The 21,306-nt window shown below is 51.8% G+C and overlaps 37 non-coding genes and 4 pseudogenes across 37 annotated transcripts; all 41 read left to right on the forward strand.

Moving 5' to 3' along the window:
- Positions 1–139: 139 nt before the first annotated feature.
- On the forward strand, positions 140–258 carry LOC148769465 (5S ribosomal RNA). The gene has a single exon (XR_016032569.1). It is a non-coding gene; the product is annotated as a 5S ribosomal RNA (ribosomal RNA).
- A 392-nt stretch (positions 259–650) lies between these two features.
- Positions 651–769, forward strand: LOC148769466 (5S ribosomal RNA). Its single transcript, XR_016032631.1, has one exon. It is a non-coding gene; the product is annotated as a 5S ribosomal RNA (ribosomal RNA).
- Positions 770–1,166: 397 nt separating this feature from the next.
- LOC148769467 (5S ribosomal RNA) lies at positions 1,167–1,285 on the forward strand. Its single transcript, XR_016032632.1, has one exon. It is a non-coding gene; the product is annotated as a 5S ribosomal RNA (ribosomal RNA).
- A 394-nt stretch (positions 1,286–1,679) lies between these two features.
- Positions 1,680–1,798, forward strand: LOC148769468 (5S ribosomal RNA). Its single transcript, XR_016032633.1, has one exon. It is a non-coding gene; the product is annotated as a 5S ribosomal RNA (ribosomal RNA).
- A 392-nt stretch (positions 1,799–2,190) lies between these two features.
- Positions 2,191–2,309, forward strand: LOC148769469 (5S ribosomal RNA). Its single transcript, XR_016032570.1, has one exon. It is a non-coding gene; the product is annotated as a 5S ribosomal RNA (ribosomal RNA).
- A 398-nt stretch (positions 2,310–2,707) lies between these two features.
- Positions 2,708–2,826, forward strand: LOC148769470 (5S ribosomal RNA). The gene has a single exon (XR_016032634.1). It is a non-coding gene; the product is annotated as a 5S ribosomal RNA (ribosomal RNA).
- Positions 2,827–3,222: 396 nt separating this feature from the next.
- On the forward strand, positions 3,223–3,341 carry LOC148769471 (5S ribosomal RNA). The gene has a single exon (XR_016032635.1). It is a non-coding gene; the product is annotated as a 5S ribosomal RNA (ribosomal RNA).
- Positions 3,342–3,735: 394 nt separating this feature from the next.
- LOC148769472 (5S ribosomal RNA) lies at positions 3,736–3,854 on the forward strand. The gene has a single exon (XR_016032682.1). It is a non-coding gene; the product is annotated as a 5S ribosomal RNA (ribosomal RNA).
- Positions 3,855–4,252: 398 nt separating this feature from the next.
- On the forward strand, positions 4,253–4,371 carry LOC148769473 (5S ribosomal RNA). Its single transcript, XR_016032693.1, has one exon. It is a non-coding gene; the product is annotated as a 5S ribosomal RNA (ribosomal RNA).
- A 399-nt stretch (positions 4,372–4,770) lies between these two features.
- LOC148769474 (5S ribosomal RNA) lies at positions 4,771–4,889 on the forward strand. The gene has a single exon (XR_016032705.1). It is a non-coding gene; the product is annotated as a 5S ribosomal RNA (ribosomal RNA).
- A 390-nt stretch (positions 4,890–5,279) lies between these two features.
- On the forward strand, positions 5,280–5,398 carry LOC148769475 (5S ribosomal RNA). Its single transcript, XR_016032716.1, has one exon. It is a non-coding gene; the product is annotated as a 5S ribosomal RNA (ribosomal RNA).
- Positions 5,399–5,793: 395 nt separating this feature from the next.
- Positions 5,794–5,912, forward strand: LOC148769476 (5S ribosomal RNA). Its single transcript, XR_016032727.1, has one exon. It is a non-coding gene; the product is annotated as a 5S ribosomal RNA (ribosomal RNA).
- Positions 5,913–6,309: 397 nt separating this feature from the next.
- Positions 6,310–6,436, forward strand: LOC148769477 (5S ribosomal RNA; annotated as a pseudogene).
- A 391-nt stretch (positions 6,437–6,827) lies between these two features.
- On the forward strand, positions 6,828–6,946 carry LOC148769478 (5S ribosomal RNA). Its single transcript, XR_016032681.1, has one exon. It is a non-coding gene; the product is annotated as a 5S ribosomal RNA (ribosomal RNA).
- Positions 6,947–7,341: 395 nt separating this feature from the next.
- On the forward strand, positions 7,342–7,468 carry LOC148769479 (5S ribosomal RNA; annotated as a pseudogene).
- Positions 7,469–7,859: 391 nt separating this feature from the next.
- LOC148769480 (5S ribosomal RNA) lies at positions 7,860–7,978 on the forward strand. The gene has a single exon (XR_016032738.1). It is a non-coding gene; the product is annotated as a 5S ribosomal RNA (ribosomal RNA).
- A 395-nt stretch (positions 7,979–8,373) lies between these two features.
- On the forward strand, positions 8,374–8,492 carry LOC148769481 (5S ribosomal RNA). The gene has a single exon (XR_016032750.1). It is a non-coding gene; the product is annotated as a 5S ribosomal RNA (ribosomal RNA).
- Positions 8,493–8,890: 398 nt separating this feature from the next.
- LOC148769482 (5S ribosomal RNA) lies at positions 8,891–9,019 on the forward strand (annotated as a pseudogene).
- A 390-nt stretch (positions 9,020–9,409) lies between these two features.
- LOC148769483 (5S ribosomal RNA) lies at positions 9,410–9,528 on the forward strand (annotated as a pseudogene).
- A 395-nt stretch (positions 9,529–9,923) lies between these two features.
- Positions 9,924–10,042, forward strand: LOC148769484 (5S ribosomal RNA). The gene has a single exon (XR_016032762.1). It is a non-coding gene; the product is annotated as a 5S ribosomal RNA (ribosomal RNA).
- A 390-nt stretch (positions 10,043–10,432) lies between these two features.
- Positions 10,433–10,551, forward strand: LOC148769485 (5S ribosomal RNA). The gene has a single exon (XR_016032774.1). It is a non-coding gene; the product is annotated as a 5S ribosomal RNA (ribosomal RNA).
- A 395-nt stretch (positions 10,552–10,946) lies between these two features.
- On the forward strand, positions 10,947–11,065 carry LOC148769486 (5S ribosomal RNA). Its single transcript, XR_016032786.1, has one exon. It is a non-coding gene; the product is annotated as a 5S ribosomal RNA (ribosomal RNA).
- A 398-nt stretch (positions 11,066–11,463) lies between these two features.
- Positions 11,464–11,586, forward strand: LOC148769487 (5S ribosomal RNA). The gene has a single exon (XR_016032710.1). It is a non-coding gene; the product is annotated as a 5S ribosomal RNA (ribosomal RNA).
- A 386-nt stretch (positions 11,587–11,972) lies between these two features.
- LOC148769488 (5S ribosomal RNA) lies at positions 11,973–12,091 on the forward strand. Its single transcript, XR_016032683.1, has one exon. It is a non-coding gene; the product is annotated as a 5S ribosomal RNA (ribosomal RNA).
- A 392-nt stretch (positions 12,092–12,483) lies between these two features.
- Positions 12,484–12,602, forward strand: LOC148769489 (5S ribosomal RNA). The gene has a single exon (XR_016032797.1). It is a non-coding gene; the product is annotated as a 5S ribosomal RNA (ribosomal RNA).
- A 392-nt stretch (positions 12,603–12,994) lies between these two features.
- Positions 12,995–13,113, forward strand: LOC148769490 (5S ribosomal RNA). Its single transcript, XR_016032808.1, has one exon. It is a non-coding gene; the product is annotated as a 5S ribosomal RNA (ribosomal RNA).
- Positions 13,114–13,507: 394 nt separating this feature from the next.
- LOC148769491 (5S ribosomal RNA) lies at positions 13,508–13,626 on the forward strand. The gene has a single exon (XR_016032571.1). It is a non-coding gene; the product is annotated as a 5S ribosomal RNA (ribosomal RNA).
- A 395-nt stretch (positions 13,627–14,021) lies between these two features.
- On the forward strand, positions 14,022–14,140 carry LOC148769492 (5S ribosomal RNA). Its single transcript, XR_016032572.1, has one exon. It is a non-coding gene; the product is annotated as a 5S ribosomal RNA (ribosomal RNA).
- Positions 14,141–14,535: 395 nt separating this feature from the next.
- Positions 14,536–14,654, forward strand: LOC148769493 (5S ribosomal RNA). The gene has a single exon (XR_016032637.1). It is a non-coding gene; the product is annotated as a 5S ribosomal RNA (ribosomal RNA).
- A 393-nt stretch (positions 14,655–15,047) lies between these two features.
- Positions 15,048–15,166, forward strand: LOC148769494 (5S ribosomal RNA). Its single transcript, XR_016032573.1, has one exon. It is a non-coding gene; the product is annotated as a 5S ribosomal RNA (ribosomal RNA).
- A 399-nt stretch (positions 15,167–15,565) lies between these two features.
- LOC148769495 (5S ribosomal RNA) lies at positions 15,566–15,684 on the forward strand. Its single transcript, XR_016032813.1, has one exon. It is a non-coding gene; the product is annotated as a 5S ribosomal RNA (ribosomal RNA).
- A 411-nt stretch (positions 15,685–16,095) lies between these two features.
- LOC148769496 (5S ribosomal RNA) lies at positions 16,096–16,214 on the forward strand. The gene has a single exon (XR_016032815.1). It is a non-coding gene; the product is annotated as a 5S ribosomal RNA (ribosomal RNA).
- A 412-nt stretch (positions 16,215–16,626) lies between these two features.
- On the forward strand, positions 16,627–16,745 carry LOC148769497 (5S ribosomal RNA). Its single transcript, XR_016032575.1, has one exon. It is a non-coding gene; the product is annotated as a 5S ribosomal RNA (ribosomal RNA).
- A 399-nt stretch (positions 16,746–17,144) lies between these two features.
- Positions 17,145–17,263, forward strand: LOC148769498 (5S ribosomal RNA). Its single transcript, XR_016032816.1, has one exon. It is a non-coding gene; the product is annotated as a 5S ribosomal RNA (ribosomal RNA).
- A 412-nt stretch (positions 17,264–17,675) lies between these two features.
- LOC148769499 (5S ribosomal RNA) lies at positions 17,676–17,794 on the forward strand. Its single transcript, XR_016032817.1, has one exon. It is a non-coding gene; the product is annotated as a 5S ribosomal RNA (ribosomal RNA).
- A 412-nt stretch (positions 17,795–18,206) lies between these two features.
- Positions 18,207–18,325, forward strand: LOC148769500 (5S ribosomal RNA). The gene has a single exon (XR_016032818.1). It is a non-coding gene; the product is annotated as a 5S ribosomal RNA (ribosomal RNA).
- Positions 18,326–18,737: 412 nt separating this feature from the next.
- Positions 18,738–18,856, forward strand: LOC148769501 (5S ribosomal RNA). Its single transcript, XR_016032335.1, has one exon. It is a non-coding gene; the product is annotated as a 5S ribosomal RNA (ribosomal RNA).
- A 413-nt stretch (positions 18,857–19,269) lies between these two features.
- Positions 19,270–19,388, forward strand: LOC148769502 (5S ribosomal RNA). The gene has a single exon (XR_016032342.1). It is a non-coding gene; the product is annotated as a 5S ribosomal RNA (ribosomal RNA).
- A 414-nt stretch (positions 19,389–19,802) lies between these two features.
- Positions 19,803–19,921, forward strand: LOC148769503 (5S ribosomal RNA). The gene has a single exon (XR_016032343.1). It is a non-coding gene; the product is annotated as a 5S ribosomal RNA (ribosomal RNA).
- Positions 19,922–20,334: 413 nt separating this feature from the next.
- LOC148769504 (5S ribosomal RNA) lies at positions 20,335–20,453 on the forward strand. The gene has a single exon (XR_016032344.1). It is a non-coding gene; the product is annotated as a 5S ribosomal RNA (ribosomal RNA).
- A 413-nt stretch (positions 20,454–20,866) lies between these two features.
- LOC148769505 (5S ribosomal RNA) lies at positions 20,867–20,985 on the forward strand. The gene has a single exon (XR_016032354.1). It is a non-coding gene; the product is annotated as a 5S ribosomal RNA (ribosomal RNA).
- Positions 20,986–21,306: the final 321 nt, after the last annotated feature.

The raw sequence follows: 21,306 nt of genomic DNA on the forward strand, positions 1-21,306 counted from the left end.
ACTCCGACGGCGTCTGAAAGAGCTTCGCGTGCGTATGCAGATCGCCTCGTAACTCATCCCGAGTCAAAAGTTATCGACGCTTTAAGCCGCTGCGGCGCAAGTTTCTCAACATAAAACCGAATTGCGTGCATAGACTTACGGGTGCGATCATACCAGCACTAATGCACCGGATCCCATCAGAACTCCAAAGTTAAGCGTGCTTGGGCGAGAGTAGTACTAGGATGGGTGACCCCCTGGGAAGTCCTCGTGTTGCACCCCTTCCATCTTTTTGTAGTTTATTTTCTCGTCTCACCTCCCGTTTTCTAGTAGCTTTTCTTTTTTTTTTTTTTTTTTGACAGCGATGAGCATCTAATGCATACCTCAGCGCGAGCATTGTGGGGGCCGGTCGGATCGATCGAACGAGCTGATTGCACCGATAAACGCGTCGATCGCGTCTAATAGTGGCGGAAGCTGGGCTAAACGGCCTCTTTTCACTGCGAGCGCGGGGTCAATGGGGCTTCGCCTAATTGACACACCGACGGCGTCTGAAAGAGCTTCGCGTGCGTATGCAGATCGCCTCGTAACTCATCCCGAGTCAAAAGTTATCGACGCTTTAAGCCGCTGCGGCGCAAGTTTCTCAACATAAAACCGAATTGCGTGCATAGACTTACGGGTGCGATCATACCAGCACTAACGCACCGGATCCCATCAGAACTCCAAAGTTAAGCGTGCTTGGGCGAGAGTAGTACTAGGATGGGTGACCCCCTGGGAAGTCCTCGTGTTGCACCCCCTTCCATCTTTTTGTAGTTTATTTTCTCGTCTCACCTCCCGTTTTCTAGTAGCTTTTCGTTTCTTTTTTTTTTTTTTTTTTGACAGCGATGAGCATCTAATGCATACCTCAGCGCGAGCAATGTGGGGCCGGTCGGATCGATCGAACGAGCTGATTGCACCGATAAACGCGTCGATCGCGTCTAATAGTGGCGGAAGCTGGGCTAAACGACCTCTTTTCACTGCGAGCGCGGGGTCAATGGGGCTTCGCAAAATTGACACGCCGACGGCGTCTGAAAGAGCTTCGCGTGCGTATGCAGATCGCCTCGTAACTCATCCCGAGTCAAAAGTTATCGACGCTTTAAGCCGCTGCGGCGCAAGTTTCTCAACATAAAACCGAATTGCGTGCATAGACTTACGGGTGCGATCATACCAGCACTAACGCACCGGATCCCATCAGAACTCCAAAGTTAAGCGTGCTTGGGCGAGAGTAGTACTAGGATGGGTGACCCCCTGGGAAGTCCTCGTGTTGCACCCCCTTCCATCTTTTTGTAGTTTATTTTCTCGTCTCACCTCCCGTTTTCTAGTAGCTTTTCGTTTCTTTTTTTTTTTTTTTGACAGCGATGAGCATCTAATGCATACCTCAGCGCGAGCAATGTGGGGCCGGTCGGATCGATCGAACGAGCTGATTGCACCGATAAACGCGTCGATCGCGTCTAATAGTGGCGGAAGCTGGGCTAAACGACCTCTTTTCACTGCGAGCGCGGGGTCAATGGGGCTTCGCAAAATTGACACGCCGACGGCGTCTGAAAGAGCTTCGCGTGCGTATGCAGATCGCCTCGTAACTCATCCCGAGTCAAAAGTTATCGACGCTTTAAGCCGCTGCGGCGCAAGTTTCTCAACATAAAACCGAATTGCGTGCATAGACTTACGGGTGCGATCATACCAGCACTAACGCACCGGATCCCATCAGAACTCCAAAGTTAAGCGTGCTTGGGCGAGAGTAGTACTAGGATGGGTGACCCCCTGGGAAGTCCTCGTGTTGCACCCCCTTCCATCTTTTTGTAGTTTATTTTCTCGTCTCACCTCCCGTTTTCTAGTAGCTTTTCGTTTTTTTTTTTTTTTTTGACAGCGATGAGCATCTAATGCATACCTCAGCGCGAGCAATGTGGGGCCGGTCGGATCGATCGAACGAGCTGATTGCACCGATAAACGCGTCGATCGCGTCTAATAGTGGCGGAAGCTGGGCTAAACGACCTCTTTTCACTGCGAGCGCGGGGTCAATGGGGCTTCGCAAAATTGACACGCCGACGGCGTCTGAAAGAGCTTCGCGTGCGTATGCAGATCGCCTCGTAACTCATCCCGAGTCAAAAGTTATCGACGCTTTAAGCCGCTGCGGCGCAAGGTTCTCAACATAAAACCGAATTGCGTGCATAGACTTACGGGTGCGATCATACCAGCACTAATGCACCGGATCCCATCAGAACTCCAAAGTTAAGCGTGCTTGGGCGAGAGTAGTACTAGGATGGGTGACCCCCTGGGAAGTCCTCGTGTTGCACCCCCACCCACCTTTTTGTAGTTTATTTTCTCGTCTCACCTCCCGTTTTCTAGTAGCTTTTCGTTTCTTTTTTTTTTTTTTTTTTTGACAGCGATGAGCATCTAATGCATACCTCAGCGCGAGCAATGTGGGGCCGGTCGGATCGATCGAACGAGCTGATTGCACCGATAAACGCGTCGATCGCGTCTAATAGTGGCGGAAGCTGGGCTAAACGACCTCTTTTCACTGCGAGCGCGGGGTCAATGGGGCTTCGCAAAATTGACACGCCGACGGCGTCTGAAAGAGCTTCGCGTGCGTATGCAGATCGCCTCGTAACTCATCCCGAGTCAAAAGTTATCGACGCTTTAAGCCGCTGCGGCGCAAGTTTCTCAACATAAAACCGAATTGCGTGCATAGACTTACGGGTGCGATCATACCAGCACTAACGCACCGGATCCCATCAGAACTCCAAAGTTAAGCGTGCTTGGGCGAGAGTAGTACTAGGATGGGTGACCCCCTGGGAAGTCCTCGTGTTGCACCCCCTTCCATCTTTTTGTAGTTTATTTTCTCGTCTCACCTCCCGTTTTCTAGTAGCTTTTCGTTTCTTTTTTTTTTTTTTTTTGACAGCGATGAGCATCTAATGCATACCTCAGCGCGAGCAATGTGGGGCCGGTCGGATCGATCGAACGAGCTGATTGCACCGATAAACGCGTCGATCGCGTCTAATAGTGGCGGAAGCTGGGCTAAACGACCTCTTTTCACTGCGAGCGCGGGGTCAATGGGGCTTCGCAAAATTGACACGCCGACGGCGTCTGAAAGAGCTTCGCGTGCGTATGCATATCGCCTCGTAACTCATCCCGAGTCAAAAGTTATCGACGCTTTAAGCCGCTGCGGCGCAAGTTTCTCAACATAAAACCGAATTGCGTGCATAGACTTACGGGTGCGATCATACCAGCACTAACGCACCGGATCCCATCAGAACTCCAAAGTTAAGCGTGCTTGGGCGAGAGTAGTACTAGGATGGGTGACCCCCTGGGAAGTCCTCGTGTTGCACCCCCTTCCATCTTTTTGTAGTTTATTTTCTCGTCTCACCTCCCGTTTTCTAGTAGCTTTTCGTTTCTTTTTTTTTTTTTTTGACAGCGATGAGCATCTAATGCATACCTCAGCGCGAGCAATGTGGGGCCGGTCGGATCGATCGAACGAGCTGATTGCACCGATAAACGCGTCGATCGCGTCTAATAGTGGCGGAAGCTGGGCTAAACGACCTCTTTTCACTGCGAGCGCGGGGTCAATGGGGCTTCGCAAAATTGACACGCCGACGGCGTCTGAAAGAGCTTCGCGTGCGTATGCATATCGCCTCGTAACTCATCCCGAGTCAAAAGTTATCGACGCTTTAAGCCGCTGCGGCGCAAGGTTCTCAACATAAAACCGAATTGCGTGCATAGACTTACGGGTGCGATCATACCAGCACTAATGCACCGGATCCCATCAGAACTCCGAAGTTAAGCGTGCTTGGGCGAGAGTAGTACTAGGATGGGTGACCCCCTGGGAAGTCCTCGTGTTGCACCCCCACCCCACCTTTTTGTAGTTTATTTTCTCGTCTCACCTCCCGTTTTCTAGTAGCTTTTCGTTTTTTTTTTTTTTTTTTTTTTGACAGCGATGAGCATCTAATGCATACCTCAGCGCGAGCAATGTGGGGCCGGTCGGATCGATCGAACGAGCTGATTGCACCGATAAACGCGTCGATCGCGTCTAATAGTGGCGGAAGCTGGGCTAAACGGCCTCTTTTCACTGCGAGCGCGGGGTCAATGGGGCTTCGCCAAATTGACACGCCGACGGCGTCTGAAAGAGCTTCGCGTGCGTATGCATATCGCCTCGTAACTCATCCCGAGTCAAAAGTTATCGACGCTTTAAGCCGCTGCGGCGCAAGTTTCTCAACATAAAACCGAATTGCGTGCATAGACTTACGGGTGCGATCATACCAGCACTAATGCACCGGATCCCATCAGAACTCCGAAGTTAAGCGTGCTTGGGCGAGAGTAGTACTAGGATGGGTGACCCCCTGGGAAGTCCTCGTGTTGCACCCCCACCCCACCTTTTTGTAGTTTATTTTCTCGTCTCACCTCCCGTTTTCTAGTAGCTTTTCGTTTCTTTTTTTTTTTTTTTTTTTGACAGCGATGAGCATCTAATGCATACCTCAGCGCGAGCAATGTGGGGCCGGTCGGATCGATCGAACGAGCTGATTGCACCGATAAACGCGTCGATCGCGTCTAATAGTGGCGGAAGCTGGGCTAAACGGCCTCTTTTCACTGCGAGCGCGGGGTCAATGGGGCTTCGCCTAATTGACACGCCGACGGCGTCTGAAAGAGCTTCGCGTGCGTATGCAGATCGCCTCGTAACTCATCCCGAGTCAAAAGTTATCGACGCTTTAAGCCGCTGCGGCGCAAGTTTCTCAACATAAAACCGAATTGCGTGCATAGACTTACGGGTGCGATCATACCAGCACTAATGCACCGGATCCCATCAGAACTCCGAAGTTAAGCGTGCTTGGGCGAGAGTAGTACTAGGATGGGTGACCCCCTGGGAAGTCCTCGTGTTGCACCCCCACCCCACTTTTTGTAGTTTATTTTCTCGTCTCACCTCCCGTTTTCTAGTAGCTTTTCGTTTTTTTTTTTTTTTGACAGCGATGAGCATCTAATGCATACCTCAGCGCGAGCATTGTGGGGCCGGTCGGATCGATCGAACGAGCTGATTGCACCGATAAACGCGTCGATCGCGTCTAATAGTGGCGGAAGCTGGGCTAAACGGCCTCTTTTCACTGCGAGCGCGGGGTCAATGGGGCTTCGCCAAATTGACACGCCGACGGCGTCTGAAAGAGCTTCGCGTGCGTATGCAGATCGCCTCGTAACTCATCCCGAGTCAAAAGTTATCGACGCTTTAAGCCGCTGCGGCGCAAGGTTCTCAACATAAAACCGAATTGCGTGCATAGACTTACGGGTGCGATCATACCAGCACTAATGCACCGGATCCCATCAGAACTCCGAAGTTAAGCGTGCTTGGGCGAGAGTAGTACTAGGATGGGTGACCCCCTGGGAAGTCCTCGTGTTGCACCCCCACCCCACCTTTTTGTAGTTTATTTTCTCGTCTCACCTCCCGTTTTCTAGTAGCTTTTCGTTTCTTTTTTTTTTTTTTTGACAGCGATGAGCATCTAATGCATACCTCAGCGCGAGCAATGTGGGGCCGGTCGGATCGATCGAACGAGCTGATTGCACCGATAAACGCGTCGATCGCGTCTAATAGTGGCGGAAGCTGGGCTAAACGGCCTCTTTTCACTGCGAGCGCGGGGTCAATGGGGCTTCGCCAAATTGACACGCCGACGGCGTCTGAAAGAGCTTCGCGTGCGTATGCATATCGCCTCGTAACTCATCCCGAGTCAAAAGTTATCGACGCTTTAAGCCGCTGCGGCGCAAGGTTCTCAACATAAAACCGAATTGCGTGCATAGACTTACGGGTGCGATCATACCAGCACTAATGCACCGGATCCCATCAGAACTCCGAAGTTAAGCGTGCTTGGGCGAGAGTAGTACTAGGATGGGTGACCCCCTGGGAAGTCCTCGTGTTGCACCCCCACCCCACCTTTTTGTAGTTTATTTTCTCGTCTCACCTCCCGTTTTCTAGTAGCTTTTCGTTTCTTTTTTTTTTTTTTTTTGACAGCGATGAGCATCTAATGCATACCTCAGCGCGAGCAATGTGGGGCCGGTCGGATCGATCGAACGAGCTGATTGCACCGATAAACGCGTCGATCGCGTCTAATAGTGGCGGAAGCTGGGCTAAACGGCCTCTTTTCACTGCGAGCGCGGGGTCAATGGGGCTTCGCCAAATTGACACGCCGACGGCGTCTGAAAGAGCTTCGCGTGCGTATGCAGATCGCCTCGTAACTCATCCCGAGTCAAAAGTTATCGACGCTTTAAGCCGCTGCGGCGCAAGTTTCTCAACATAAAACCGAATTGCGTGCATAGACTTACGGGTGCGATCATACCAGCACTAATGCACCGGATCCCATCAGAACTCCGAAGTTAAGCGTGCTTGCGTGCTTGGGCGAGAGTAGTACTAGGATGGGTGACCCCCTGGGAAGTCCTCGTGTTGCACCCCCACCCCACTTTTTGTAGTTTATTTTCTCGTCTCACCTCCCGTTTTCTAGTAGCTTTTCGTTTTTTTTTTTTTTTTGACAGCGATGAGCATCTAATGCATACCTCAGCGCGAGCATTGTGGGGCCGGTCGGATCGATCGAACGAGTTGATTGCACCGATAAACGCGTCGATCGCGTCTAATAGTGGCGGAAGCTGGGCTAAACGGCCTCTTTTCACTGCGAGCGCGGGGTCAATGGGGCTTCGCCAAATTGACACGCCGACGGCGTCTGAAAGAGCTTCGCGTGCGTATGCAGATCGCCTCGTAACTCATCCCGAGTCAAAAGTTATCGACGCTTTAAGCCGCTGCGGCGCAAGTTTCTCAACATAAAACCGAATTGCGTGCATAGACTTACGGGTGCGATCATACCAGCACTAATGCACCGGATCCCATCAGAACTCCAAAGTTAAGCGTGCTTGGGCGAGAGTAGTACTAGGATGGGTGACCCCCTGGGAAGTCCTCGTGTTGCAACCCCTTCCATCTTTTTGTAGTTTATTTTCTCGTCTCACCTCCCGTTTTCTAAGTAGCTTTTCGTTTCTTTTTTTTTTTTTTTGACAGCGATGAGCATCTAATGCATACCTCAGCGCGAGCATTGTGGGGCCGGTCGGATCGATCGAACGAGCTGATTGCACCGATAAACGCGTCGATCGCGTCTAATAGTGGCGGAAGCTGGGCTAAACGGCCTCTTTTCACTGCGAGCGCGGGGTCAATGGGGCTTCGCCTAATTGACACACCGACGGCGTCTGAAAGAGCTTCGCGTGCGTATGCAGATCGCCTCGTAACTCATCCCGAGTCAAAAGTTATCGACGCTTTAAGCCGCTGCGGCGCAAGTTTCTCAACATAAAACCGAATTGCGTGCATAGACTTACGGGTGCGATCATACCAGCACTAATGCACCGGATCCCATCAGAACTCCGAAGTTAAGCGTGCTTGCGTGCTTGGGCGAGAGTAGTACTAGGATGGGTGACCCCCTGGGAAGTCCTCGTGTTGCACCCCCACCCCACTTTTTGTAGTTTATTTTCTCGTCTCACCTCCCGTTTTCTAGTAGCTTTTCGTTTTTTTTTTTTTTTTGACAGCGATGAGCATCTAATGCATACCTCAGCGCGAGCAATGTGGGGCCGGTCGGATCGATCGAACGAGCTGATTGCACCGATAAACGCGTCGATCGCGTCTAATAGTGGCGGAAGCTGGGCTAAACGGCCTCTTTTCACTGCGAGCGCGGGGTCAATGGGGCTTCGCCAAATTGACACGCCGACGGCGTCTGAAAGAGCTTCGCGTGCGTATGCAGATCGCCTCGTAACTCATCCCGAGTCAAAAGTTATCGACGCTTTAAGCCGCTGCGGCGCAAGGTTCTCAACATAAAACCGAATTGCGTGCATAGACTTACGGGTGCGATCATACCAGCACTAATGCACCGGATCCCATCAGAACTCCGAAGTTAAGCGTGCTTGGGCGAGAGTAGTACTAGGATGGGTGACCCCCTGGGAAGTCCTCGTGTTGCACCCCCACCCCACCTTTTTGTAGTTTATTTTCTCGTCTCACCTCCCGTTTTCTAGTAGCTTTTCGTTTTTTTTTTTTTTTTTTTGACAGCGATGAGCATCTAATGCATACCTCAGCGCGAGCAATGTGGGGCCGGTCGGATCGATCGAACGAGCTGATTGCACCGATAAACGCGTCGATCGCGTCTAATAGTGGCGGAAGCTGGGCTAAACGGCCTCTTTTCACTGCGAGCGCGGGGTCAATGGGGCTTCGCCAAATTGACACGCCGACGGCGTCTGAAAGAGCTTCGCGTGCGTATGCATATCGCCTCGTAACTCATCCCGAGTCAAAAGTTATCGACGCTTTAAGCCGCTGCGGCGCAAGGTTCTCAACATAAAACCGAATTGCGTGCATAGACTTACGGGTGCGATCATACCAGCACTAATGCACCGGATCCCATCAGAACTCCGAAGTTAAGCGTGCTTGGGCGAGAGTAGTACTAGGATGGGTGACCCCCTGGGAAGTCCTCGTGTTGCACCCCCACCCCACCTTTTTGTAGTTTATTTTCTCGTCTCACCTCCCGTTTTCTAGTAGCTTTTCGTTTCTTTTTTTTTTTTTTTTTTGACAGCGATGAGCATCTAATGCATACCTCAGCGCGAGCAATGTGGGGCCGGTCGGATCGATCGAACGAGCTGATTGCACCGATAAACGCGTCGATCGCGTCTAATAGTGGCGGAAGCTGGGCTAAACGGCCTCTTTTCACTGCGAGCGCGGGGTCAATGGGGCTTCGCCTAATTGACACACCGACGGCGTCTGAAAGAGCTTCGCGTGCGTATGCAGATCGCCTCGTAACTCATCCCGAGTCAAAAGTTATCGACGCTTTAAGCCGCTGCGGCGCAAGTTTCTCAACATAAAACCGAATTGCGTGCATAGACTTACGGGTGCGATCATACCAGCACTAATGCACCGGATCCCATCAGAACTCCGAAGTTAAGCGTGCTTGGGCGTGCTTGGGCGAGAGTAGTACTAGGATGGGTGACCCCCTGGGAAGTCCTCGTGTTGCACCCCCACCCCACTTTTTGTAGTTTATTTTCTCGTCTCACCTCCCGTTTTCTAGTAGCTTTTCGTTTTTTTTTTTTTTTGACAGCGATGAGCATCTAATGCATACCTCAGCGCGAGCATTGTGGGGCCGGTCGGATCGATCGAACGAGCTGATTGCACCGATAAACGCGTCGATCGCGTCTAATAGTGGCGGAAGCTGGGCTAAACGGCCTCTTTTCACTGCGAGCGCGGGGTCAATGGGGCTTCGCCAAATTGACACGCCGACGGCGTCTGAAAGAGCTTCGCGTGCGTATGCAGATCGCCTCGTAACTCATCCCGAGTCAAAAGTTATCGACGCTTTAAGCCGCTGCGGCGCAAGTTTCTCAACATAAAACCGAATTGCGTGCATAGACTTACGGGTGCGATCATACCAGCACTAATGCACCGGATCCCATCATAACTCCAAAGTTAAGCGTGCTTGGGCGAGAGTAGTACTAGGATGGGTGACCCCCTGGGAAGTCCTCGTGTTGCAACCCCTTCCATCTTTTTGTAGTTTATTTTCTCGTCTCACCTCCCGTTTTCTAGTAGCTTTTCGTTTCTTTTTTTTTTTTTTTTGACAGCGATGAGCATCTAATGCATACCTCAGCGCGAGCAATGTGGGGCCGGTCGGATCGATCGAACGAGCTGATTGCACCGATAAACGCGTCGATCGCGTCTAATAGTGGCGGAAGCTGGGCTAAACGGCCTCTTTTCACTGCGAGCGCGGGGTCAATGGGGCTTCGCCTAATTGACACACCGACGGCGTCTGAAAGAGCTTCGCGTGCGTATGCAGATCGCCTCGTAACTCATCCCGAGTCAAAAGTTATCGACGCTTTAAGCCGCTGCGGCGCAAGTTTCTCAACATAAAACCGAATTGCGTGCATAGACTTACGGGTGCGATCATACCAGCACTAATGCACCGGATCCCATCAGAACTCCGAAGTTAAGCGTGCTTGGGCGAGAGTAGTACTAGGATGGGTGACCCCCTGGGAAGTCCTCGTGTTGCACCCCCACCCCACTTTTTGTAGTTTATTTTCTCGTCTCACCTCCCGTTTTCTAGTAGCTTTTCGTTTTTTTTTTTTTTTGACAGCGATGAGCATCTAATGCATACCTCAGCGCGAGCATTGTGGGGCCGGTCGGATCGATCGAACGAGCTGATTGCACCGATAAACGCGTCGATCGCGTCTAATAGTGGCGGAAGCTGGGCTAAACGGCCTCTTTTCACTGCGAGCGCGGGGTCAATGGGGCTTCGCCAAATTGACACGCCGACGGCGTCTGAAAGAGCTTCGCGTGCGTATGCATATCGCCTCGTAACTCATCCCGAGTCAAAAGTTATCGACGCTTTAAGCCGCTGCGGCGCAAGGTTCTCAACATAAAACCGAATTGCGTGCATAGACTTACGGGTGCGATCATACCAGCACTAATGCACCGGATCCCATCAGAACTCCGAAGTTAAGCGTGCTTGGGCGAGAGTAGTACTAGGATGGGTGACCCCCTGGGAAGTCCTCGTGTTGCACCCCCACCCCACCTTTTTGTAGTTTATTTTCTCGTCTCACCTCCCGTTTTCAAGTAGCTTTTCGTTTTTTTTTTTTTTTTTTTGACAGCGATGAGCATCTAATGCATACCTCAGCGCGAGCAATGTGGGGCCGGTCGGATCGATCGAACGAGCTGATTGCACCGATAAACGCGTCGATCGCGTCTAATAGTGGCGGAAGCTGGGCTAAACGGCCTCTTTTCACTGCGAGCGCGGGGTCAATGGGGCTTCGCCAAATTGACACGCCGACGGCGTCTGAAAGAGCTTCGCGTGCGTATGCATATCGCCTCGTAACTCATCCCGAGTCAAAAGTTATCGACGCTTTAAGCCGCTGCGGCGCAAGGTTCTCAACATAAAACCGAATTGCGTGCATAGACTTACGGGTGCGATCATACCAGCACTAATGCACCGGATCCCATCAGAACTCCGAAGTTAAGCGTGCTTGGGCGAGAGTAGTACTAGGATGGGTGACCCCCTGGGAAGTCCTCGTGTTGCACCCCCACCCCACCTTTTTGTAGTTTATTTTCTCGTCTCACCTCCCGTTTTCTAGTAGCTTTTCGTTTTTTTTTTTTTTTTTTTTTTGACAGCGATGAGCATCTAATGCATACCTCAGCGCGAGCAATGTGGGGCCGGTCGGATCGATCGAACGAGCTGATTGCACCGATAAACGCGTCGATCGCGTCTAATAGTGGCGGAAGCTGGGCTAAACGGCCTCTTTTCACTGCGAGCGCGGGGTCAATGGGGCTTCGCCTAATTGACACACCGACGGCGTCTGAAAGAGCTTCGCGTGCGTATGCAGATCGCCTCGTAACTCATCCCGAGTCAAAAGTTATCGACGCTTTAAGCCGCTGCGGCGCAAGTTTCTCAACATAAAACCGAATTGCGTGCATAGACTTACGGGTGCGATCATACCAGCACTAATGCACCGGATCCCATCAGAACTCCGAAGTTAAGCGTGCTTGCTTGGGCGAGAGTAGTACTAGGATGGGTGACCCCCTGGGAAGTCCTCGTGTTGCACCCCCACCCCACTTTTTGTAGTTTATTTTCTCGTCTCACCTCCCGTTTTCTAGTAGCTTTTTTTTTTTTTTTTTGACAGCGATGAGCATCTAATGCATACCTCAGCGCGAGCATTGTGGGGCCGGTCGGATCGATCGAACGAGCTGATTGCACCGATAAACGCGTCGATCGCGTCTAATAGTGGCGGAAGCTGGGCTAAACGGCCTCTTTTCACTGCGAGCGCGGGGTTAATGGGGCTTCGCCAAATTGACACGCCGACGGCGTCTGAAAGAGCTTCGCGTGCGTATGCAGATCGCCTCGTAACTCATCCCGAGTCAAAAGTTATCGACGCTTTAAGCCGCTGCGGCGCAAGTTTCTCAACATAAAACCGAATTGCGTGCATAGACTTACGGGTGCGATCATACCAGCACTAATGCACCGGATCCCATCAGAACTCCAAAGTTAAGCGTGCTTGGGCGAGAGTAGTACTAGGATGGGTGACCCCCTGGGAAGTCCTCGTGTTGCAACCCCTTCCATCTTTTTGTAGTTTATTTTCTCGTCTCACCTCCCGTTTTCAAGTAGCTTTTCGTTTTTTTTTTTTTTTTTGACAGCGATGAGCATCTAATGCATACCTCAGCGCGAGCATTGTGGGGCCGGTCGGATCGATCGAACGAGCTGATTGCACCGATAAACGCGTCGATCGCGTCTAATAGTGGCGGAAGCTGGGCTAAACGGCCTCTTTTCACTGCGAGCGCGGGGTCAATGGGGCTTCGCCTAATTGACACACCGACGGCGTCTGAAAGAGCTTCGCGTGCGTATGCATATCGCCTCGTAACTCATCCCGAGTCAAAAGTTATCGACGCTTTAAGCCGCTGCGGCGCAAGTTTCTCAACATAAAACCGAATTGCGTGCATAGACTTACGGGTGCGATCATACCAGCACTAATGCACCGGATCCCATCAGAACTCCGAAGTTAAGCGTGCTTGGGCGAGAGTAGTACTAGGATGGGTGACCCCCTGGGAAGTCCTCGTGTTGCACCCCCTTCCATCTTTTTGTAGTTTATTTTCTCGTCTCACCTCCCGTTTTCTAGTAGCTTTTCGTTTTTTTTTTTTTTTTTGACAGCGATGAGCATCTAATGCATACCTCAGCGCGAGCAATGTGGGGCCGGTCGGATCGATCGAACGAGCTGATTGCACCGATAAACGCGTCGATCGCGTCTAATAGTGGCGGAAGCTGGGCTAAACGACCTCTTTTCACTGCGAGCGCGGGGTCAATGGGGCTTCGCAAAATTGACACGCCGACGGCGTCTGAAAGAGCTTCGCGTGCGTATGCAGATCGCCTCGTAACTCATCCCGAGTCAAAAGTTATCGACGCTTTAAGCCGCTGCGGCGCAAGGTTCTCAACATAAAACCGAATTGCGTGCATAGACTTACGGGTGCGATCATACCAGCACTAATGCACCGGATCCCATCAGAACTCCGAAGTTAAGCGTGCTTGGGCGAGAGTAGTACTAGGATGGGTGACCCCCTGGGAAGTCCTCGTGTTGCACCCCCACCCCACCTTTTTGTAGTTTATTTTCTCGTCTCACCTCCCGTTTTCTAGTAGCTTTTCGTTTCTTTTTTTTTTTTTTGACAGCGATGAGCATCTAATGCATACCTCAGCGCGAGCAATGTGGGGCCGGTCGGATCGATCGAACGAGCTGATTGCACCGATAAACGCGTCGATCGCGTCTAATAGTGGCGGAAGCTGGGCTAAACGGCCTCTTTTCACTGCGAGCGCGGGGTCAATGGGGCTTCGCCAAATTGACACGCCGACGGCGTCTGAAAGAGCTTCGCGTGCGTATGCAGATCGCCTCGTAACTCATCCCGAGTCAAAAGTTATCGACGCTTTAAGCCGCTGCGGCGCAAGTTTCTCAACATAAAACCGAATTGCGTGCATAGACTTACGGGTGCGATCATACCAGCACTAATGCACCGGATCCCATCAGAACTCCAAAGTTAAGCGTGCTTGGGCGAGAGTAGTACTAGGATGGGTGACCCCCTGGGAAGTCCTCGTGTTGCACCCCCTTCCATCTTTTTGTAGTTTATTTTCTCGTCTCACCTCCCGTTTTCTAGTAGCTTTTCGTTTCTTTTTTTTTTTTTTTTGACAGCGATGAGCATCTAATGCATACCTCAGCGCGAGCAATGTGGGGCCGGTCGGATCGATCGAACGAGCTGATTGCACCGATAAACGCGTCGATCGCGTCTAATAGTGGCGGAAGCTGGGCTAAACGGCCTCTTTTCACTGCGAGCGCGGGGTCAATGGGGCTTCGCCAAATTGACACGCCGACGGCGTCTGAAAGAGCTTCGCGTGCGTATGCAGATCGCCTCGTAACTCATCCCGAGTCAAAAGTTATCGACGCTTTAAGCCGCTGCGGCGCAAGTTTCTCAACATAAAACCGAATTGCGTGCATAGACTTACGGGTGCGATCATACCAGCACTAATGCACCGGATCCCATCAGAACTCCAAAGTTAAGCGTGCTTGGGCGAGAGTAGTACTAGGATGGGTGACCCCCTGGGAAGTCCTCGTGTTGCACCCCTTCCATCTTTTTGTAGTTTATTTTCTCGTCTCACCTCCCGTTTTCTAGTAGCTTTTCGTTTTTTTTTTTTTTTTTTTTTGACAGCGATGAGCATCTAATGCATACCTCAGCGCGAGCATTGTGGGGCCGGTCGGATCGATCGAACGAGCTGATTGCACCGATAAACGCGTCGATCGCGTCTAATAGTGGCGGAAGCTGGGCTAAACGACCTCTTTTCACTGCGAGCGCGGGGTCAATGGGGCTTCGCAAAATTGACACGCCGACGGCGTCTGAAAGAGCTTCGCGTGCGTATGCAGATCGCCTCGTAACTCATCCCGAGTCAAAAGTTATCGACGCTTTAAGCCGCTGCGGCGCAAGTTTCTCAACATAAAACCGAATTGCGTGCATAGACTTACGGGTGCGATCATACCAGCACTAACGCACCGGATCCCATCAGAACTCCAAAGTTAAGCGTGCTTGGGCGAGAGTAGTACTAGGATGGGTGACCCCCTGGGAAGTCCTCGTGTTGCACCCCCTTCCATCTTTTTGTAGTTTATTTTCTCGTCTCACCTCCCGTTTTCTAGTAGCTTTTCGTTTTTTTTTTTTTTTTTTGACAGCGATGAGCATCTAATGCATACCTCAGCGCGAGCAATGTGGGGCCGGTCGGATCGATCGAACGAGCTGATTGCACCGATAAACGCGTCGATCGCGTCTAATAGTGGCGGAAGCTGGGCTAAACGACCTCTTTTCACTGCGAGCGCGGGGTCAATGGGGCTTCGCAAAATTGACACGCCGACGGCGTCTGAAAGAGCTTCGCGTGCGTATGCAGATCGCCTCGTAACTCATCCCGAGTCAAAAGTTATCGACGCTTTAAGCCGCTGCGGCGCAAGGTTCTCAACATAAAACCGAATTGCGTGCATAGACTTACGGGTGCGATCATACCAGCACTAATGCACCGGATCCCATCAGAACTCCAAAGTTAAGCGTGCTTGGGCGAGAGTAGTACTAGGATGGGTGACCCCCTGGGAAGTCCTCGTGTTGCACCCCCCCCCACCTTTTTGTAGTTTATTTTCTCGTCTCACCTCCCGTTTTCTAGTAGCTTTTCGTTTCTTTTTTTTTTTTTTTTTTTTGACAGCGATGAGCATCTAATGCATACCTCAGCGCGAGCAATGTGGGGCCGGTCGGATCGATCGAACGAGCTGATTGCACCGATAAACGCGTCGATCGCGTCTAATAGTGGCGGAAGCTGGGCTAAACGGCCTCTTTTCACTGCGAGCGCGGGGTCAATGGGGCTTCGCAAAATTGACACGCCGACGGCGTCTGAAAGAGCTTCGCGTGCGTATGCATATCGCCTCGTAACTCATCCCGAGTCAAAAGTTATCGACGCTTTAAGCCGCTGCGGCGCAAGTTTCTCAACATAAAACCGAATTGCGTGCATAGACTTACGGGTGCGATCATACCAGCACTAATGCACCGGATCCCATCAGAACTCCGAAGTTAAGCGTGCTTGGGCGAGAGTAGTACTAGGATGGGTGACCCCCTGGGAAGTCCTCGTGTTGCACCCCCACCCCACCTTTTTGTATTTTATTTTCTCGTCTCACCTCCCGTTTTCAAGTAGTTTTTGTTTTTTTTTTTTTTTTTTTTTGACAGCGATGAGCATCTAGTGCGTATCTCAGCGCGAGCACGACGCGCGCGAGCAATGTGGGGCCGGTCGGATCGATCGAACGAGCTGATTGCACCGATAAACGCGTCGATCGCGTCTAATAGTGGCGGAAGCTGGGCTAAACGGCCTCTTTTCACTGCGAGCGCGGGGTCAATGGGGCTTCGCCTAATTGACACGCCGACGGCGTCTGAAAGAGCTTCGCGTGCGTATGCAGATCGCCTCGTAACTCATCCCGAGTCAAAAGTTATCGACGCTTTAAGCCGCCGCGGCGCAAGGTTCTCAACATAAAACCGAATTGCGTGCATAGACTTACGGGTGCGATCATACCAGCACTAATGCACCGGATCCCATCAGAACTCCGAAGTTAAGCGTGCTTGGGCGAGAGTAGTACTAGGATGGGTGACCCCCTGGGAAGTCCTCGTGTTGCACCCCCACCCCACCTTTTTGTATTTTATTTTCTCGTCTCACCTCCCGTTTTCAACTAGTTTTTTGTTTTTTTTTTTTTTTTTTTTTGACGGCGATGAGCATCTAGTGCATATCTCAGCGCGAGCACGACGCGCGCGAGCAATGTGGGGCCGGTCGGATCGATCGAACGAGCTGATTGCACCGATAAACGCGTCGATCGCGTCTAATAGTGGCGGAAGCTGGGCTAAACGGCCTCTTTTCACTGCGAGCGCGGGGTCAATGGGGCTTCGCCTAATTGACACGCCGACGGCGTCTGAAAGAGCTTCGCGTGCGTATGCAGATCGCCTCGTAACTCATCCCGAGTCAAAAGTTATCGACGCTTTAAGCCGCTGCGGCGCAAGGTTCTCAACATAAAACCGAATTGCGTGCATAGACTTACGGGTGCGATCATACCAGCACTAATGCACCGGATCCCATCAGAACTCCAAAGTTAAGCGTGCTTGGGCGAGAGTAGTACTAGGATGGGTGACCCCCTGGGAAGTCCTCGTGTTGCACCCCCACCCCACCTTTTTGTAGTTTATTTTCTCGTCTCACCTCCCGTTTTCTAGTAGCTTTTCGTTTTTTTTTTTTTTTTTTTTTTTGACAGCGATGAGCATCTAATGCATACCTCAGCGCGAGCAATGTGGGGCCGGTCGGATCGATCGAACGAGCTGATTGCACCGATAAACGCGTCGATCGCGTCTAATAGTGGCGGAAGCTGGGCTAAACGGCCTCTTTTCACTGCGAGCGCGGGGTCAATGGGGCTTCGCCAAATTGACACGCCGACGGCGTCTGAAAGAGCTTCGCGTGCGTATGCAGATCGCCTCGTAACTCATCCCGAGTCAAAAGTTATCGACGCTTTAAGCCGCTGCGGCGCAAGTTTCTCAACATAAAACCGAATTGCGTGCATAGACTTACGGGTGCGATCATACCAGCACTAATGCACCGGATCCCATCAGAACTCCGAAGTTAAGCGTGCTTGGGCGAGAGTAGTACTAGGATGGGTGACCCCCTGGGAAGTCCTCGTGTTGCACCCCCACCCCACCTTTTTGTATTTTATTTTCTCGTCTCACCTCCCGTTTTCAACTAGTTTTTTGTTTTTTTTTTTTTTTTATTTTGACGGCGATGAGCATCTAGTGCGTATCTCAGCGCGAGCACGACGCGCGCGAGCAATGTGGGGCCGGTCGGATCGATCGAACGAGCTGATTGCACCGATAAACGCGTCGATCGCGTCTAATAGTGGCGGAAGCTGGGCTAAACGGCCTCTTTTCACTGCGAGCGCGGGGTCAATGGGGCTTCGCCTAATTGACACGCCGACGGCGTCTGAAAGAGCTTCGCGTGCGTATGCAGATCGCCTCGTAACTCATCCCGAGTCAAAAGTTATCGACGCTTTAAGCCGCCGCGGCGCAAGGTTCTCAACATAAAACCGAATTGCGTGCATAGACTTACGGGTGCGATCATACCAGCACTAATGCACCGGATCCCATCAGAACTCCGAAGTTAAGCGTGCTTGGGCGAGAGTAGTACTAGGATGGGTGACCCCCTGGGAAGTCCTCGTGTTGCACCCCCACCCCACCTTTTTGTATTTTATTTTCTCGTCTCACCTCCCGTTTTCAACTAGTTTTTTGTTTTTTTTTTTTTTTTATTTTGACGGCGATGAGCATCTAGTGCATATCTCAGCGCGAGCACGACGCGCGCGAGCAATGTGGGGCCGGTCGGATCGATCGAACGAGCTGATTGCACCGATAAACGCGTCGATCGCGTCTAATAGTGGCGGAAGCTGGGCTAAACGGCCTCTTTTCACTGCGAGCGCGGGGTCAATGGGGCTTCGCCTAATTGACACGCCGACGGCGTCTGAAAGAGCTTCGCGTGCGTATGCAGATCGCCTCGTAACTCATCCCGAGTCAAAAGTTATCGACGCTTTAAGCCGCCGCGGCGCAAGGTTCTCAACATAAAACCGAATTGCGTGCATAGACTTACGGGTGCGATCATACCAGCACTAATGCACCGGATCCCATCAGAACTCCGAAGTTAAGCGTGCTTGGGCGAGAGTAGTACTAGGATGGGTGACCCCCTGGGAAGTCCTCGTGTTGCACCCCCACCCCACCTTTTTGTATTTTATTTTCTCGTCTCACCTCCCGTTTTCAACTAGTTTTTTGTTTTTTTTTTTTTTTTTTTTGACGGCGATGAGCATCTAGTGCGTATCTCAGCGCGAGCACGACGCGCGCCGAGCAATGTGGGGCCGGTCGGATCGATCGAACGAGCTGATTGCACCGATAAACGCGTCGATCGCGTCTAATAGTGGCGGAAGCTGGGCTAAACGGCCTCTTTTCACTGCGAGCGCGGGGTCAATGGGGCTTCGCCTAATTGACACGCCGACGGCGTCTGAAAGAGCTTCGCGTGCGTATGCAGATCGCCTCGTAACTCATCCCGAGTCAAAAGTTATCGACGCTTTAAGCCGCCGCGGCGCAAGGTTCTCAACATAAAACCGAATTGCGTGCATAGACTTACGGGTGCGATCATACCAGCACTAATGCACCGGATCCCATCAGAACTCCGAAGTTAAGCGTGCTTGGGCGAGAGTAGTACTAGGATGGGTGACCCCCTGGGAAGTCCTCGTGTTGCACCCCCACCCCACCTTTTTGTATTTTATTTTCTCGTCTCACCTCCCGTTTTCAACTAGTTTTTTGTTTTTTTTTTTTTTTTATTTTGACGGCGATGAGCATCTAGTGCATATCTCAGCGCGAGCACGACGCGCGCCGAGCAATGTGGGGCCGGTCGGATCGATCGAACGAGCTGATTGCACCGATAAACGCGTCGATCGCGTCTAATAGTGGCGGAAGCTGGGCTAAACGGCCTCTTTTCACTGCGAGCGCGGGGTCAATGGGGCTTCGCCTAATTGACACGCCGACGGCGTCTGAAAGAGCTTCGCGTGCGTATGCAGATCGCCTCGTAACTCATCCCGAGTCAAAAGTTATCGACGCTTTAAGCCGCCGCGGCGCAAGGTTCTCAACATAAAACCGAATTGCGTGCATAGACTTACGGGTGCGATCATACCAGCACTAATGCACCGGATCCCATCAGAACTCCGAAGTTAAGCGTGCTTGGGCGAGAGTAGTACTAGGATGGGTGACCCCCTGGGAAGTCCTCGTGTTGCACCCCCACCCCACCTTTTTGTATTTTATTTTCTCGTCTCACCTCCCGTTTTCAACTAGTTTTTTGTTTTTTTTTTATTTTTTATTTTGACGGCGATGAGCATCTAGTGCGTATCTCAGCGCGAGCACGACGCGCGCCGAGCAATGTGGGGCCGGTCGGATCGATCGAACGAGCTGATTGCACCGATAAACGCGTCGATCGCGTCTAATAGTGGCGGAAGCTGGGCTAAACGGCCTCTTTTCACTGCGAGCGCGGGGTCAATGGGGCTTCGCCTAATTGACACGCCGACGGCGTCTGAAAGAGCTTCGCGTGCGTATGCAGATCGCCTCGTAACTCATCCCGAGTCAAAAGTTATCGACGCTTTAAGCCGCCGCGGCGCAAGGTTCTCAACATAAAACCGAATTGCGTGCATAGACTTACGGGTGCGATCATACCAGCACTAATGCACCGGATCCCATCAGAACTCCGAAGTTAAGCGTGCTTGGGCGAGAGTAGTACTAGGATGGGTGACCCCCTGGGAAGTCCTCGTGTTGCACCCCCACCCCACCTTTTTGTATTTTATTTTCTCGTCTCACCTCCCGTTTTCAACTAGTTTTTTGTTTTTTTTTTATTTTTTATTTTGACGGCGATGAGCATCTAGTGCGTATCTCAGCGCGAGCACGACGCGCGCGAGCAATGTGGGGCCGGTCGGATCGATCGAACGAGCTGATTGCACCGATAAACGCGTCGATCGCGTCTAATAGTGGCGGAAGCTGGGCTAAACGGCCTCTTTTCACTGCGAGCGCGGGGTCAATGGGGCTTCGCCTAATTGACACGCCGACGGCGTCTGAAAGAGCTTCGCGTGCGTATGCAGATCGCCTCGTAACTCATCCCGAGTCAAAAGTTATCGACGCTTTAAGCCGCCGCGGCGCAAGGTTCTCAACATAAAACCGAATTGCGTGCATAGACTTACGGGTGCGATCATACCAGCACTAATGCACCGGATCCCATCAGAACTCCGAAGTTAAGCGTGCTTGGGCGAGAGTAGTACTAGGATGGGTGACCCCCTGGGAAGTCCTCGTGTTGCACCCCCACCCCACCTTTTTGTATTTTATTTTCTCGTCTCACCTCCCGTTTTCAACTAGTTTTTTGTTTTTATTTTATTTTTTATTTTGACGGCGATGAGCATCTAGTGCATATCTCAGCGCGAGCACGACGCGCGCGAGCAATGTGGGGCCGGTCGGATCGATCGAACGAGCTGATTGCACCGATAAACGCGTCGATCGCGTCTAATAGTGGCGGAAGCTGGGCTAAACGGCCTCTTTTCACTGCGAGCGCGGGGTCAATGGGGCTTCGCCTAATTGACACGCCGACGGCGTCTGAAAGAGCTTCGCGTGCGTATGCAGATCGCCTCGTAACTCATCCCGAGTCAAAAGTTATCGACGCTTTAAGCCGCTGCGGCGCAAGGTTCTCAACATAAAACCGAATTGCGTGCATAGACTTACGGGTGCGATCATACCAGCACTAATGCACCGGATCCCATCAGAACTCCGAAGTTAAGCGTGCTTGGGCGAGAGTAGTACTAGGATGGGTGACCCCCTGGGAAGTCCTCGTGTTGCACCCCCACCCCACCTTTTTGTATTTTATTTTCTCGTCTCACCTCCCGTTTTCAACTAGTTTTTTGTTTTTTTTTTTTTTTTTTTTTGACAGCGATGAGCATCTAGTGCGTATCTCAGCGCGAGCACGACGCGCGCGAGCAATGTGGGGCCGGTCGGATCGATCGAACGAGCTGATTGCACCGATAAACGCGTCGATCGCGTCTAATAGTGGCGGAAGCTGGGCTAAACGGCCTCTTTTCACTGCGAGCGCGGGGTCAATGGGGCTTCGCCTAATTGACACGCCGACGGCGTCTGAAAGAGCTTCGCGTGCGTATGCAGATCGCCTC

This window comes from Erythranthe guttata, chromosome 7 (assembly GCF_056151865.1).
Source record: "Erythranthe guttata isolate IM_541 chromosome 7, IM_541, whole genome shotgun sequence".
NCBI classification, from domain to species: domain Eukaryota; kingdom Viridiplantae; phylum Streptophyta; class Magnoliopsida; order Lamiales; family Phrymaceae; genus Erythranthe; species Erythranthe guttata.